The 14,621-nt window shown below is 38.3% G+C and overlaps 1 protein-coding gene and 1 non-coding gene across 3 annotated transcripts in view; one reads left to right on the top strand and one right to left on the bottom strand.

Moving 5' to 3' along the window:
- The window catches only part of SYT1 (synaptotagmin 1), a 675,618-nt gene that overhangs the window by 344,853 nt on the left and 316,144 nt on the right, over positions 1 to 14,621 (bottom strand). The gene's annotated exons all lie outside the window — the stretch shown is intronic.
- LOC119937394 lies at positions 11,951 to 12,088 on the top strand. Its single transcript, XR_005454066.1, has one exon. It is a non-coding gene; the product is annotated as a small nucleolar RNA SNORA7 (small nucleolar RNA).

The raw sequence follows: 14,621 nt of genomic DNA, 5'->3' as shown, positions 1-14,621 counted from the left end.
TGGCAACCCATTCTAACAGATTTAAACTCATTTTATAACAACCTAAAAACTGAGAGTTTTCCTCTTCAGTAAAGTACATGCAATTTCAAAGCCTCTACAAATGTTTTCTTAACTTTTTTTCCATGGAATTACTACATATTCAATGTACAAATCATGACTGACAATAGAGAGATAAGTGAAAATGATTTTCTACTAACAGAGAATATACTATTTGTGTATTGAACTCCAGTGATTTGACAGTGGATCAAAATTGGGGATGTTGTTTCAGTGGGTTAGCAGTTACACAGTGGTGGTTTAATGCTCTTCCACAAAACAATCTGTGTGACATCATCACATCATGTGGCATGAGCTCAGTGTAGCAAAATTACTTTAACGGAACACTGGTCAGGAAGTGGCTCAGTGCTTGAAAGTGGCCCCATCTACTGTTTTGTCCAATCATGAAAGAAACCTTAACAATAATAATAATGATGATAATACTTGTTAAGTGCTTACTAAGTACTTTGTACTGCACTAATCATTCGGGTAGGTACAAGATAATCAGAGTGGACATAGTCCCCACCCCAGGTGGGGCTCACAGTAGGAGTGAGTAGGGTTTAACCCCCATCTGACAGATGAGAAAACTGAGGCACAGAGAAGTTAAGTGACTTTCCCAAGGTCACACAGCAGGCAAGCTGTGGAGCGGGGATCAGAACCCAGGTCCTCTGACTCCCAGGCCTTCGATCTTTCCACAAGGCTAAACTTAAAGGAAGAAATAAAGAAGTTGTTTGCCCTTGAAATGGGCATAAACTGTTACTGTCTGCCTCTTCACTGTCTAAATCTGCTTCTGTTTTATCCAGTTTGAGTAACGCAACATGATGAATACTGTTGAGAACTATTCTGACTTTTACTACATACATAGAAATTGAAAGTCTGTAGAAATATTTTCAATAAAACATCCAGATTCAATATAACAGATTGTAAAGATCAAAATGAAAGCTGCTTTAAAATGTGTTATCTTATCATTCCCACTACATGGACAATTAAAACTTGAATCAATGATTTTCCAGCTGGTAGTGCCAAAAGATTTTAAAACGTTGTAGTTATTTTGCACAGTTAATCAACAAAGAGCAGGCTTCTGGAAAACTATCAAAGATAGAAAAAATGTAAAGCATTTCATTGCTTTTTTCTTTTATCTTAAAGAGAAGTTTGGTCACTTTTGGGTCATTATCTTCTGAAATATTCAGGGAATTTGCCATCCTATAGAGTATCCTCCTTCACCACTTGTATGATACAGTCTGTGATAAATGACAAGAAGAGTTCTTATCTCCTCCAATTTCATCAATTCAAATAGGCTTAATTCATTCATTCAATCATATTTATTGAGCGCTTACTTTGTGCAGAGCACACTAAGCACTTGGGAAGTACAAGTCGGCAACACCCCATCTATGCCACAGGAATACTATAAAGAAAGATTTAAAAGGATGACAAAATACCTTCTTGTAGTCATTAAACATTTTTATATTTTTCTTCAAAGTAGTGTTAATTTTGCAGTAAGTGAACTTCCCAAATTTAAAACAAAGTGCAGGTCATAGTATACAATACATGAATTCTTAAGAAGCAAAGGAAATCCTGAATATTAGCATAAATAAAATCTCAAATTAAATTATAAACTCAGAGTATACGGGCCCACAGTACAGTAAAGTCAGTTTTAAACATGATAGGTGTGAACCCACTGTTGGGTAGGGACGGTTTCTACATGCTGCCAACTTGTACTTCCCAAGCGCTTAGTACAGTGCTCTGCACATAGTAAGCGCTCAATAAATACGACTGAATGAATGAATGAAGGATCTATGATATTCAAAATAGAAGGCATATTTAAAGCTGTTAAAATATTTACTCAACAAATAAGTGGAGGGGCACGGGGGGGATGTATACAGCTTTTAATACATGCCCAAGAATAGCACAAATGAAACCAAAGTGAGGAAAAAAAAGTCTTGTGATTTGAATTAATTTCTTCAAACACTTTTCATCTTAGTTAGTGTAGGAAGTTGTTGAGGAAGAAAATATCCACTGGTAAATTTTGCAATTAAAAAATCCGACTCAAGCTAGACCAGATGGGTTATAGACTATGTTAAGAAACCCAAATTCTTAAGTAGACTTAGTCTATCTCTCCTCAGAACAAAGCTGATTATTTGAAAGAAATCCTGACATCATTTGATTCTTAATGGCACAAACATATCCCTATCAGTGGTATTTGTTGAGCCCTTACTAGGTGCAGACTACTCTACTAAGTCCTAGGGAAAGTATAATAGAATAATGATGTTAATCATCCTTTAGGAAGGACAATTGCATCCAATTCCTTTTTGATTTGAATGTGAAAGAGGCTGTGGCCTTATACTCTGCCATTTCTTCTATCTGCAATTTGTTTTAATATTTGTCTCCCACTCTAGACTGTAAGTTCCTTCTGGGCAAGGTTGTGTCTACAAAATTCACTGTATTTTACTAACCCAAGTGTTTGGTACAGTTCTTTGCACACAGTAAGAATTCAATAAATACCATTGATTGACTGATTGATTTACTCAGGAAGAGAGGTGAAATGAATAATAATGATACTCATTCAATCATATTTATTGAGCACCTACTGTGTGCAGAGCACCGTACTAAGCACTTAGCACTGTACATGAAGCTTCTGGGCAGATACAATACAGTCAGGTCAGGCAGTTCCCTCCCACATGGGCTCACAATCTAATGAGAGGGAGAACATATATTCCCTTTTTATAGATGAGGAAACTGAGGCATAGCGTAGTTAAGTGATTTGCGGCAGGTTGCCCAGTGGGTAAGCTGTAGAGTTGGGATTTGAATTCAAGTCACCTGACTTCCAAACCTGTGTTCTTTCCACTAGACCAATCTCCTTCTGTAGACACAACCCAAGAAAAAAGGAGGGTTTTATTTTTAAATCCCCAAATAGACTTCTCCCCAGCTCCAGAATAAATATTCCTGAGAAGTTTAGTCCTAACCTATCACATTCAAAACTCAAATGTGGAACTGTTCCAGGGGTGTTTTAAGAAATAATAATAAAGAATTCCAGACTTAGAACATTTTGCTTGCTAATAATAATATTTTTTAAATGCAGGTCATTTCTAAAATCTAAGTAAATAGGACAATCCAGGTAAATCTTTAAAAATACACAGCACTACTCATTTCTTACCTAATTTGGTCCCAGATGATGCTATAATCATTAATACATAAAACACATATTTCCCTCAAAGAATTTTTGACTGAATGATTATTTCCAATATGCTGCACTTAAAAAGACACTTCCATTAAACTAGTTGCCCTCCAGCTGTAAAGTCTTAAATTTTAAAATGTGATTTCTCTCTGTGGAATTAACAAAGCATCCATTTACTTAAAGTGACCATGCCTTAAAAGTTCTAATTAAACTGAATAAACTATAATCTTTAGACAAATACTTTATGCATTCGATTTCTTTCCATTTGGAATTGTATTTCAATAGTCTCCTTGTTACTGAAGTATAGTTTCATTTGAATGGAGGAATATTTTCTCCATATTAGAAACATATTTGTTGTCTTGCTAGAACACAAAGGTTACCTCCTGGGTAGAATTTTTCTCTGCTACTCTAGCTTTCTTTCCAGGACAATTACATCCAACTGTGACAATGCCAAGCGTGTGCCGTGCTATTTAGAACAAAACCTCATCTGCTTGGTCTGGCAAAGTAGAAAATTTCCATTGGTTGTGCCTTTTGTAGTTCTTTCCTGATTTGTCTTCAGTTGGCTTTGGTTCCGCGACAAAGGACAAAAATCAATACGCATATATTGGACCAGTTCTAGTTATTCTTCAGACAATTTATTTAGTGTGCTGCTCACACGCTCTAAAATAACATGTGGCAAGGCGACAATTTTAAGATCATGTTCTTCTTTAATCAGATCTGACTCAGAGGCAGACTATTCATTCCCCAGGGCACTTGATACATCAACGGATCATGACAAATGCCTCCACTGGCAAGAGGTCAGGATCATTCTGGTTTGTTTCTGTGCAATATGGCCAATGTTTTAATGGCCAAATGTACCCAAGAAACAGTATAGCCTCTAATATTAAGAACAAGAACTTAAAGAATAATCCCTATGGTAAAACTGCATTTTCTGTCCCTGACAACCATTTGAATTTCAAGGTTATATGACAAAGCCCTTTGATTGCAATCATTCTCTACAAAGAAAACAGGTGTTCCAGTTAATTTTTTGCAGGGGTTACAAAACAACAAAGTGAAAAGGTTTTGAAATGGAGTGCTTGATTTTTGCATTCATCTGTTAAAACTATGAAACATTTTTGTTTCCCCAATGCTCAGTGTAAGCTATTAATTTCTTACGGTATTTCTTAAGCACTTACTATGTGTCACTCACTGTTCAAAGCACTGGGATAGGTACAATTTAATCAGGTTGGACGCATGTGACTCTTAATCCCCATTTTACAGATGAGGGAACTGAAGCAAAGAGAAGTTAAGTGACTTGCCCAAGGTCACACAGCAGACAAGTGGTGGAGCTAGGATTAGAACCCAATTTCTTCTGACTCCCAGTTCTGTGTTCTCTCTACTAGGACATGGTCCTTCTCATTAATAGTCTCTTATTTCACTAAGGTATTTCATTTGGAAACTCTTTTTCTCAGTTCAGATCAATATATACAAAACAAGGTCTTTTTGAATGATGACTTCCAGAAATGTGTACCAGTGATTTTGCCTCTGAAACCACATCTCCTCTAGGAGGCCTTCCCTGATTAACCTTTCATCTTCCTGTCCTACATCTTCCTCAACTGCCACTTTTGCACTTTATCAACTAAACCACTGAATATTCCCACTCCCCATTAGCACTTTTGTACATATCTTTATGCTCTATTGCTTTTATTATGGGAAGGGAACATGTCTACCAGCTCTGTTTTATTATACTCCCTCAAGTGCTTCATATATTGCTGCGCTCTGCACATTGTAAATACTCAATAAATACCATGAACTTATTGATTGATTGGACTAGGGTGGTAAGGGAGGTCAGCCAGCAGGCTGCCTTCCGGACATCTCTACTTTGATATGCTGTCAACACCTCAAATTTAATACGTCCAAACTAGAACTCCTATCTTGCCACCCAAACCCTGTCCTCCCCATGACTACTATAACTGTAGACAGAACCACCATCCTCCCTGTCTCACAGGCCTATATATAGCCTTGGCATTATCCATGACTCATCTGTCTCATTCAACCCAAATATTCAATCTGTCACAAAATCCCGTTGTTCAACCTTCACAACACTGCTTAAATCCACCTTATCCTCTCCATCCAAACTGCTACTATGTTGATCCAAGCACTTATCCTAACCTGCCTTGACTGGACTGTGTCTATGCCAGCACATGGCACAGATGAAGCACTGAATAAGTACTGCAATTATTACTTTTATTACTGGTGGATATTTTAGTTTAAACAGCAGAAGCAGTGTTGTCTAGTGGATAGAGCATGGGCCTGGGAGTCAGAAGGACCTGAGCTCTATGCCAGCTCTGCCACTTGTTTGCTGTGTGGCTTTGGGAACATCACTGAACTTCTCTGTGCTTCGGTTACCTCATCTGTAAAATGGGGATTAATACGGTCAGCCCCATGTGGAACATGGACTGTGTCCAATGTGATTTGCTTGTATCTACCCCAGTGCTTAGTACAGTGCCTGGCACATAGTAAGTGCTTAACAAATACCATAAAAAACCCCACAAGTTTACATTGATCTCTTAAGCAGGCCTCATTCTTTACAGCTGGCTGATAATTACTGATTTCTAGGAGGATGATCTGTAATAAACCCAGAATCTTTCAGGTGCTATGTTTCTATTACCTGTTTGTGGGTTTTGCTTGTTTTTGCTTTTTTAATGGAATTTGTGAAGTGCTTACTATGTGCGAGGCACTGTATTAAACTCTGGGGTTGATCCAAGCTAATCCGGTCAGACACAATCCATATACTTCATGAGGCTCACAGCTTTGATCTCCATTTTACAGATGAGGAAACTGAGGCACAGAGAAGTTAAATGACTTGCCCAAATTTATACAGCAGATAGATGGCACAGCTGGGATTGAAATCCAGGTCTTTTGACTTTCAGGCCCATGTTCTTTTCATTAGACCATGCAGCTCCAGTTATGGTGATGGGATTTTATTCAGTATTCTTAGTGGAATGTAGGGTGTAATTTTTAGGTCCATATGTGCCCCTGATTCTCCTAAACACAGTATGGAATTGGCCCTGATTTATGGTTATATTAGAGAAGCAGCACTGTCTAGTGGAAAGGGCCTCAACCTGGAAGTCAGAGGACCTGGTTCCAATCCCAGCTCAGCACATACTGCTTGTGTGACCTTGGATAAGTCACCTTACTTCCTCTGTGCCTCAGTTCCCTCATCTGTAAAATGGGGATTAAATCCTCCTCCCTCCTACTTAGACTGTGAGCCTCATATGGGACAGGGACTGTGTTCAAAGTGATTAACATGCATTTCCTCCAGCATTTAGAACAGTGCTTGGCACATAGTAAAAACACTTAACAAGTACAATAATTAATATAATAACTCAGTTCTGAATCCTGCCAAGATGGAACTCAAATTATTATCTGGATTCTAATACTAACCACAGAGATTACTCTTATCCCACAATTGTTAGTCATTACAGGAATAATTTACAGAGAGCAAACATTGAAACATAAATATTTCAAGATGGATGTGTGTTTTTTCCTGAGCTTTTAATAAATTCTTGCTCTGTTTACTTCTTCAGATACCCATTGATAAACTTCAGTCTGTATTTTTATTAAAAGTAAGACATAAATTGCATCTGTCATTATTTACAAATCAGCTAAACGATACATAAAAATAAGTATTATTCTTAGCATTACCATTTGTAGCCATTGTTTTTCTATCTTACCACTTCCAGATAGTGGACAGGGCATTTTATGAAGAAACACATCTTGGGAAATGATTAGTAAATGAATTAATGATAAAAGCTGATCTCCTCCTCTCTAAAATGGGTAATAATTATCTCTTCTCCCTCCTACTTAGACTGAGATGTCCATGTTGGACAGATACTGTGTCTGGCCTGAACCCCATCCTTAATGCAGTGCTTGGCACACACCAAGTGCTTAAAAAATGCCACTATTATTATGATTATTAATATTTACTGGCTATCTTCTCAATTTGTTCCTGTTTTCATAGAAACAAAGCTCTAAAGGTTGGGTCTATAATTTGGTGAAATATCATCATCTGTCTGATATGAATATTAAATATATAATTACAGAAAACAATGATTAAAGCCTTAGAGCTTTCTTGAAACTAAAGTAAGGGATTCATTTGGACTGTTACAACTAGTGCATAAAAAAGATCATTTTACATCTACATTTACAGAGAAGCAGCGTGGCTGAGTGGAAAGAGCATGGGCTTGGGAGTCAGAGGTCATGGGTTCAAATCCCTGCTCTGCCACTTGTCAGCTGTGTGACCTTAGGCAAGCCACTTAACTTCTCTGTGCCTCAGTTACCTCATCTGTCAAATGGGGATTAAGACTGTGAGCCCCATGTGGGACAACTTGATCACCTTGTATCCCCCAAGCACTTAGAACAGTGCTTTGCACATAGTAAGCGCTTAACAAATGCCAGCATTATTATTATCTTCCCCATTTTCCTTACTTTCATAAATGCTACATAAATAAAATTATAAACTATAATTTTATATAGCCTGAAAGCCAGAGAATAATTAGGGTTGTCAAAAATGTAGATTAACTGTCATAAATAAAAAATTTTATGGAGCTTAATTAGCAATAAAGAATAATTTAAAAAAGAAAGTACCTTAATGGACCCTCACTGTGGTATTTATCTAATTTTCCCGGTTGTTCATTCTAAGTATTTTGGCAGCATCATTTTTTTTTGGACCTTGTAATTCTATCAAATATTTAAAGCAAATATTTCAAGGATTATAGGGCGTTGCCAGGTCACAGGATTACTTTGATAATGGAAGAGGAGTAAATAAAAGAATGGGAGTGGCTTTAGCCATCACCAAGAATTACAGATTCTAGTGATTCTGCTTGAACCTACAGCACCCAGTGAGCTATAAAGCCTTGGGAGAGAACCTTGTCAAATATCATTTGCTGTTGCTCAGTCAGGCACACAGAAAGGCACACTGCACCAATAATAGCTGATAGTACTGGCTGTGCTTTTTCTGCTCCAGTAGCTAATGTCCAAATTCCAGGCAAACTCCCTCCACCGATAATTCACAAAGAACTACACTCTCAATATCCTCCCTTTCAAGTAGCAGCTACAAGTTTTCACTAATTAACATCTCCCATTCCAATCTATTGGGAAACGTTTTGAGTAGAAAGGGAGAGATTCTGAAAGTCTGACCATACTAGAAAGCACATTAGAAGAATACAACCCCGGTTCTTCTTGGCTCCTTCTCTCTGGGATTACTTCTGCTTCATTCTTTAGCATCCATTAATCCCAAGGTTCAAAAGCAGCCCAACACTCAGACTTGAACAATCTCCTTTTGCCATATCAAAATGTCTTTCCTTTTTATTAGGATTTATGTATAAGTACTTACTTTTTAATTTCCATTATATTTTTTATTAATTACCAGAGACAAGGTAATAAGCTAAAAATTCACTGGATGTACAAATGTAATATCTTTATATACATGCACATATGTATAAACAAGGGATAGCTTAAAGATAGGTAAATAGATAGTAATAGTTCCCTTCCTTCAGTGGACTATCATAGATAACCTATCTTTCCTTAAAATGTTCTTGGGAGGAGCAGGAACTGTTATGTCAGTAACCGTCATTTTCTCCTGGTTTTAATAGCTTGAGTGAGTCTGTAAAATCCAAAACATTTCCTTTTGTCATTTTAGTGCTTTTTAATTTTGTCCTGATCATCCCTCTCCTTCTTCTAGCACCTATTCAGTGCTCTACACTGTGGACATTCAATAGCTTTGTGAATATACAGTGCTTGCTCATATCTACATCTATTATATTCCTCAAGACTTGGGTAGATTCTTTTCAGTCACAACTTTTCAAACTCCTTTCATATTTTTAGTACTAATGATTAGCAATCATGGCACTTGTTAAGCCCTTACTATGTGCCAAGCACTGTTTAAGCACTGGGGTAGGTACATGTTTATCACCTTGGACACAGTTCCTGTCCCACAAGGAATTTACAGTCTGAGAAGGGTTTTGTTTTGCAGATAAGAAGTTGTGACTTGCCCAAAGTCACATAGCAGACATGGGACAAGGGTGGAATTAGAACCCAGGTCCTCTGACTTCCTATGTCTGTGCTCTTTTATTTTAAGGCCACAGTGTTTCCCCCAAAGTTTGGAACTGGTTTTATTATCTGGTGCTCAAACTCTTTTGTTTTCTCCATTTTACTGAAATTATATACTAGCATTTTGTATTTAATGTTAAAAAAGCAAACACTTTTCTCTGGCTTTGTTGCCTTTCTTGACTTGGGCACAATGAAGAAACAAAAAGATGAATAATTATGTTATTAAGTACCCAAACACTATACTAGGGTTTGATAAAGAAACAGGATAATCATGTCAGACCTTTAGAGTCTGCCCAATTCAATGTGTATACTTAGTGCTCAATAAATACCACTGATGATATTTCTTCTTCAATCAATCTTTTCACAACTGGTTTTTAGTAGAGTCAATAATAATATTCCCTTATCTCCCTCAACACTGTAATGTGTTCAGTCTTTCTTTAGTACTGGGATTTGCTAATAAACAGGATAATTTTTACAGATCTATGAATTGGTGTCTTTCCAGTTAGTTCAAGCAATTATCTCCAATTATATATGTTTGATAACAAATATCTTCAGATGCTTAGTATGAAAATTTCATTAAGATGCAGAAATTGCATTATTTTTTAGCAACTGAAGCTTTCATTTTTAGCAAGTCTATCACAAATAGTGAACAGGCTTATACAAACCTGTATCTTACATTTTAAAGGATTCTATTCAGCTCTAACAATCAGCAGCCATCTTCAAAGTACCAATCTTGTCTTTGTGGCAGACTGATTGAGTCAGCAAAATGATTGGGTAGCCATTTTCTTGTCTATGGATCTGAGCACTGCTAATCAGAAGGCCACAGAAATCTTAAATCCAATAATGGTTTGTCAGAACCTTTAAAATGCCCAGCACTGAAATTTTCAGCTTATGTGTCTTGGGTTTTTCAAGTCTTAGAATTGTTATGGCCTTTCAGGAAAGTGTCAAAAATGTAATCTGTGGGCTGAGGATCTGACAAATACTAATCTCACCCATGTATTGTTAATCTTTTCCTGCTACAAAATAGCACCTGTATGAAGAACTAATTCATGCCACAGCTTTCCAGATGGAGTACAGAAACTTTGATCATCATGTGAGAATTCATAAGGCCAGTGCTTTCATTTACAAAACAAATCCTGCAACTGTCAACTACCAGTCTGTAGGAGACCTGTAGGGGAAGTTGAAAGATCAGTAATGTTGGACCTGGAGAGAGAAAACTTAGAACGGCTGTTTGGTGGTGGGCTGCAGCATAAAGGCCCTAAAAAAAAAAAATCCTCCCTTACCATTTCTTAGCTTAGGTGCTTGATCTTCCTATCTTTATACGTTGATGTTTGACTGCTTACTATGTGCATATAATAATAATAATAATAATGGCATTTATTAAGCGCTTACTATGTGCAGAGCACTGTTCTAAGCACTGGGGAGGCTACAGGGTGATCAGATTGTCCCACGGGGGGTTCACAGTCTTAATCCCCATTTTACAGATGAGGTAACTGAGGCACAGAGAAGTGAAGTGACTTGCCCAGAGTCACACAGCTGACAATTGGTGGAGCTGGGATTTGAACCCCTGACCTCTGACTCCAAAGCCCGGGCTCTTTCCATTGAGCCACACTGCTTATAATTTCCAGAGGTACTAGAATTGAGTTCCAGTGTGTTACTGCAGAAAAAAAAAAAAACACTGATGCCTGTTGCTACTCTCAAAAGACCAAATGTACATCCTCATCCTCAAGTACAAAGTGAATTTAGTTACAGTCTGGGTTGGGATATTTCAATTTCCAAGGATTCTTATGGTGAATTACCTAAAGTCTTAGAAACCTCCTACTAAAGATCACAAATTATTATTATTATGATTATATGTTAAATGCTTACTATGTTGGCACTGTACTAAGCACTGGGGTGCATACAAACAAATCGGGTTGGACTCAGTCCTCATTCTCCCTTGGGGCTCACAATCTTAATCCCCATTTTACAGATGAGGTAACTTCACGAAGAAATGCAGTAACATACCGAAGGTCACACTGCAGACAAATCGGGCAGGGATTAGAACCCATAACCATCTGACTCCCAGGCTTCTGCTCTATCCACTATGCCACATTGCTTCTCTAATGAAAAGTACGGGAATAGTCAAACCTTTTCTATCACGGTATTAATGTTTCACTTTGGAACTCAGGTATCTAGCATGGCTCAGTGAACGAGCACAGGCTTTGGAGTCAGAGGTCATGGGTTCAAATCCTGGCTCCGCCAATTGTCAGCTGTGTGACTTTGGGCATGTCACTTAACTTCTCTGTGCCTCAGTTACCTCATCTGTAAAATGGGGATTAAGACTGTGAGCCCCACGTGGGACAACCTGATCACTTTGTAACCTCCTCAGCACTTAGAACAGTGCTTTGAACATAGTAAGCACTTAATTAATGCCATCATTATTATTATTTAACATGTTTTAATGTTCAATCAATTATTGGTATTTACTAAGCACTTACTATGTGCAGAGCACTGTTCCACCCATATCACATTAGACCTTTCATGTATTGTCCCAAACGTAATTTATAAGCAGAATCTTTAAATAAAGCCATCCTTTATAGTCATGATACAACCAAACCCAGTGAACTTGTTTTTTCTCTACTTTTGAAGGAAGGTAACATCAGCTTACCCCTCTCAGAGTCACATTTGGAGAGTTTCCAGGACTCTAGCAGTCTCGACTATGGGAGGGAGAGTCAAGCAGAAGCCTACCCATTCCATTCCTAGCTTGGCCAATGGCTAGCAAGTAGAAGGCAATCTGCTACAAGTCAAAACTCCCCTGTGCTATGTGGAAGGAGGCAGTGGTAAACCACTTTCATATTTTTACCATCAAAACTCTATGGATACAATACCAGAACGATTGCAGATGGAGGTGGGGCTTTCTGGGAGACTGTGTCCATGGCGTCGCTATGGGTCGGAGACGACTTGGCAGCAAAGGACCATATCAGCTCAATCAATTAATACACAAATCAGTCATCATTTACTGTGCCCAGAACAGTGTACTAAGCAGTTTGGGAGTTTACTGCCTAAAGGGGAAGACAGACATGAAAATGGACTAGGAATGGGGGAAATAATAGAGTATAACAATATTTATATAGGTAATGTGGGACTGGGGTGAATATTAAAGTGCTTAAAGAGTACATAGCCAAGTGCAGAGTCCACAAGAGGGGAGATCTGATAGGCTTTCTCAAAGAGTGACATGTATTATACTTTCCCAAGCACTTAGTACAGTGCTCTGCACAGCGTAGATGCTCAATAATTATGATTGAATGAATGAAGCAAGGGTAAACTTGGATGGAATAGGTGATGAAATGATTGACTACAATTGAATCAACTGTCCATATAACTTCTAAAGATGGCTTAGCTGCTAAGGAGAGTCGTTGGGTTCTTTCAAGTTGGGGTGTTGGATGTTAATTGGGGAAGGCTTCTTGGGGAAAGTGGGAATTTAGGAGGATTTTAAAGATCTGGCAAGACTGAGGCAGGAAGTTCTAGGAAGGAGGAATGAGATGAGTAAGGTATCAGAGCTGGGAGAGGGATGTATAATTGATCTTGAGAAAGAAAGCTGAAGAGCTGCAAGATATCAATGATATTAACTGAGTACTCTCTGTGTGCAGAGCACTGTACCAAGTGCTTGGTACAACAGAATAGAGTCAGTAGTCATGATTCCTGCTCATAAGGAGTCTACAATCTACAAGAATATCAGAGAAAGTTTGGGACCAGACTTGAAGCCAAGGAAATAAATTTACCTGAACATCTCTGCCACTGGAGGTTTTTAAGGAATAGACAGGCATGTGCCAAATGACATTTTAGAAAGGTAATCTAGATAGCAGCATTGGGGATAGAATAAAGTGGGAGAAGGCTTAGGTCAGAGAGACCAGTGAGGAAAATGATACCAAAGTCTAATGATGCAAGGGTAAGGGCTTGAAACGGTGTGGAGAAAAAGGGTTGGATCCTGGTTATGTAGTGGAGGAAGAATCTAATTCTCTTGCATCGAATCCATACTTAGCACAATGCTTGGCACTAACAAGCACATAGTGAATACTATCATTATTAGTGGAAGTAGATGGAAAAGATCCATTAGAGTGAGAGGTTGAAGATGACATGAGTCAGTGACTTAAGAGCACAAGAAAATCCCTGATCTAATATACTCCTTTGCCTTAAATGACTTTTATGTATCTTATACTCGTATTCCTCCCCAAATAAAAAATCCAGTTCAATACTGCTGGGCATTAATCTTTGTTTTAGAGTTAATGGGAACTCAACTGAATTAACATCATTATGACCCTGTTTATTATAACCCTTTCTTGTCTAGATTCGTTTTTGTCTTAAAGTGGGCATCCCTGCTCTTACAAAGGGAATTGAGTCATGTAAATAATGATTAAATTTAGTGCTCATGCCCAATTGATTATTTATTAATAGAATTTGGAATCGGGCAATGAGGTTTGCCAACCCCCAGGTGGAGAAGTCTCCCTACCTTGCTGAGACTCTCCTTTCTTTATTTCTGCAATCATATTTACTGAGCACTTATTGTGCACAGAGCACTGTACTAAACGCTTGGGAGAGTACAATATAACCATAAACAGACACATTTCCTACCCACAGTGAACTCACAGTCTGGAGACAGGCTCTCCTTATTTGACTTGGATAATGATGGTGGTGATGATGACTGACTATCCCAGTGGGAACAAATATACATGGAATAATTTATGATAGTTTTAGTGGGTTGTTCATCATCCCCTGTTCTCTCTCGGTCATGTCAGTGGTATTTTTCTTGGGCATAGAATGCCACCAGTGTGGCAGTGGGTTGGCGGGGGTGTACAAAGGGTTTGAACATACAGAAGTGATCACCACAGAGTTCCAACACCTTCCCGAAATGCCATAACACGGCAGGTGTGGCCTTGGTAACCTCTCCAGCTATTTTTCCAGATTCCCACTGGGCCTATCCTCCTTACACAATGTCTTAAGTGGTTCTTCTGTTATAAACCTTCATCACTGATGGCGAACATATACATATCTATAACTCTAATGAATGCCTGTTTACTTGTTTTGATGTGTATCTCCCCTCTTATAGACTGTGAGCCCATTGTGGGAAGAGATTTTCTCTCTTTGTTGCTGAATTGTACTTTCCAAGCACTCAGTACAGTGCTCTGCACACAGTAAGCTTTCAATAAATATGATTTAATGAATGAATGAAGGAGAAACCGGGATGAGGACCCAAGTCTTTGGAAGCCCAGAACGGTGCTGGACCAAGAACAAACATTCCACTGAGTTTCCCCAGTGGGAACTCCTAGTCATGAGTTTA

The sequence above is a fragment of the Tachyglossus aculeatus genome, chromosome 14, assembly GCF_015852505.1.
Source record: "Tachyglossus aculeatus isolate mTacAcu1 chromosome 14, mTacAcu1.pri, whole genome shotgun sequence".
NCBI lineage: Eukaryota > Metazoa > Chordata > Mammalia > Monotremata > Tachyglossidae > Tachyglossus > Tachyglossus aculeatus.
This window is presented reverse-complemented; position numbering and strand designations above follow the sequence as displayed.